This window comes from Bubalus kerabau, unplaced genomic scaffold, assembly GCF_029407905.1.
Source record: "Bubalus kerabau isolate K-KA32 ecotype Philippines breed swamp buffalo unplaced genomic scaffold, PCC_UOA_SB_1v2 scaffold_40, whole genome shotgun sequence".
Classification (NCBI taxonomy): Eukaryota; Metazoa; Chordata; class Mammalia; order Artiodactyla; family Bovidae; genus Bubalus; species Bubalus kerabau.
Window position 1 is genome coordinate 2,683,835 of NW_026577894.1, and position 3,169 is coordinate 2,687,003.

The following is a 3,169-nucleotide window of genomic DNA, read 5'->3' on the forward strand; positions in this document are numbered from 1 at the left end:
GTCACTGTCACACTTTAAACTGTTAGATATATTTTTGGCGTTAACATCATTGTTTTGTAGAGTTAGTATTTACCCTCACAGTTACCTCATTGTTGGTCTTTACTTGTTTTTTATATTTCCGTCAGAGACTACTTTTCTTTTTCCCAAAGCACTGCCTGAATATTTTTTTTTAGTTCCTGTGTGTGGGTGATGAGTTGTCTCATTTCCATTTGCCCTAAAAGTCTCTATTTTGCTTTCACTTTCGAAGAGAGTTTTTGTTGGATATAGAATTCCAGGTTGGTGGTTATTTGTTTTTCAGCATTTTACAGATGCCAGTCCATTATCTTCTGACTCCCTTGCTCTTGGAAAGTCAGCTCTCAGTGTTGTTGTGCCGTTAAAAGCCACACCCTTTTTCCTCTGAGCGCTTGAACATTTTCTTCTTGCCTTAGGCACCTGCAGAGCTGCTGAAACCAATGTGTGGTTTTCATTTTTGACTCAATGGTCTGATTCTTGAACCAACTCTTGCCACTGTCCCTGTCAGTCAGTTCAGTCGCTCCGTGTCTGACCTGTTGCAACCCCACGGACTGCAGCACGCCAGGCTTCCCTGTCCATCACCAACTCCTGGAGCTTGCTCAAGCTCATGTCCATCGAGTCGGTGATGCCATCCAACCAGCTCACCCTCTGTCGTCCCCTTCTCCTCCTGCCTTCAGTCTTCCCCATCATCAGGTTCTTTTCCAATGAGTCAGTTCTTTGCATCAGGTGGCCAAAGTATTGGAGCTTCAGCATCAGTCTTTCCAATGAATATTCAGGATTGATTTGCATTAGGATTGACTGACTGATTGGATCTCCTAGTAGCCCATGGGGCTCTCAAGAGTCTTCTCCAACTCCCCAGTTCAGAAGCATTGATTCTTTGGCGTTCAGCCTTCTTCATGGGCCAACTCTCACATCCATACATGACTACTGGAAAAACCATAGCTTTGACTAAATGAACCTTTGTTGGCAGAGTAATGTCTCTGCTTTTTAATATGCTGTCTAGGTTTGCCATAGGTTTCCTTCCGAGGAGCAAGCATCTTTTAATTTCACCATCTGCAGTAATTTCGGAGCCCAAGAAGATAAAGTGTGTGTCACTGTTTCCACTGTTTCCCCATTTATTTGCCATGAAGTGATGGGGCCGGATGCTATGATCTTCAGTTTTTGAATGTTGAGTTTTATGCCAGCTTTTTCACTCTCCCCTTTCACTTTCATTAAGAGGCTCTTTAGTTTCAACCCCTGGAGGCATGTCTTATTCCCCTTTCTGTCTTTTGTCCACCATGAGGGTCCCCATTTATAGTTTTTAACAACATAGTTTAACAACAGACTCCTTCAATACATTCTATCCTTTTTCCCTCGTATATATATATATTGTAACCGATCCGTCCTTCAGTTCACTGATCCTCTCTTCAGCTACGTCCAATCTGATGTTAAGCCCAGAGACTGAGTTCTTAAATTCAGTCACTGTTCTTGTAAAGTTCTAGATTGGTTTTGATTCTCAGAAATTTCCCCTTTTGTCAAGTATATTTTTGAACAGGTGACATTTGCATCTGATACCTCTAGCATACCTCTGATATGCTGATACATATCTCATACCTCTGGATCTGGTTCAGTTCTTTTCCTCTTGGTCCTGTTTGTTGTTACACCCTCTTTTGCTTTTTTGGTTGCATGTTGGACATTATGTTTGGAAAACCCTAGAGGTTCTGAGTGATGCCGCCTTCTCCAGAGTTTCCTCTGACGCAGACCTCCAGTGGGGACAGAGCTGTCTGTTCACTCAGGGCCTGAGGGACTTGAGGCTTGGGGGTCCTTGTAAGCTCAGTCTCAGCAGCCTTCACCCACCTCCCCCCCCCACCCCGACCCCAGGGAGGAGCTTTCCAGCGTCTCCAGTGTCTGGAAGCCTGGGGTGGCTCCCAGGGCCCCCCCTTCTCGGCAGGTCCTGAAGCCCACCGTCTCTCCTGAGCACCACGAGGTGACTGATAGTCAGCCCTCAGCCGGTTTGGGCAGAGTGTTGGGTACGTTTTCTGACATCCGGACTGACTCGTCAGGCCTGCGCTCGACTTTTTGTCTCCACAGCCCAAGGAACCCTCCAGAGCTGTGTTAGCCAGCCCCCTCTGCTTGACTTTTTCCCTTCCTTTTCTTCACAGAGTCGGCTTTGCTCAGATGCCCCGAGGGAAGGAGCGGCCCTCTCAGTCTCCAGCTCCCTCACTGGGCTTCGCTTTTGTTTGAAATCTTGGATTGTGGCTGCCTAAGGACCTCTTTTAAACCTTATTTAGCTTTTCTTGCTCTTGGTAGGCTGACCTACAAGATGCTTGCGTCTGTCACTGGAAGTGGAGACACCCTGGGGGGTCTTCTGTCATCTGAAGCCACATGTAACAGTCACAGTAATTGTCTTGATCAAGTTTATTTGATACCAGGGAAAACAAGAACCAGGGGTCCTTGCTTGGTACCCACGGTTGTGTTTCTGGTCAGAATACCCAGCTTGCCCGGGCTGTTTCAGTGCCACGTGAACTTGGGAAGGAGGTGGAGCAGGCGGCCCACGCGGCCTGGAGACAGAGGAGCCGGTCTCCCCTCTGCCCTTGCCCCTGGCGGCCCAGGGCAGGCCTTGCGATGACGGGCTGCTGGTGGTGGAGGCCAAGGCTGAGGAGGGAGGGATTACGTGACCTGTATTCTGTGACATGGTCACATGTGGGTTTTCTTTTTCAGTTTGAAAAAATGACTGCTTTTAGTCTTCCCTCCAGTTTCACTTTAAGGTGGAAAATGAAGACTTTATTCATAAAGTTGAGCACAGTGACCTTACAGTCTTTTTGAAAGCAACAGTTGATGCTTTAAGAACACATCTCAGAGAACTCCAGTAGATAAAGCTAAAAAAAAGAGAACGTGTTCAGGGTGAACTGCGGGCGGGACCCCAAACTGTACTCTGTCTCTCCCAGAGTGTGTAATTGCTGAGATGGGTGGATGTAGGACCCCAAGCACCCTGGGGACCGAGGTCCTCAAATGACAGCAGAGGTCCGGGCTGAGCCAGGAGCAAGTGGCCTGTGCCCTGGCGAGTGGAGAGCCGCGAGGGTGGGAGTGGAGCCAGGAGAGGGGTGGGAGACTCAGGCGGGGTCTGGGAGGCGCTGGCTGTCGCCGCTCAAGGCAGGGACACCCCTGAACCTCCACT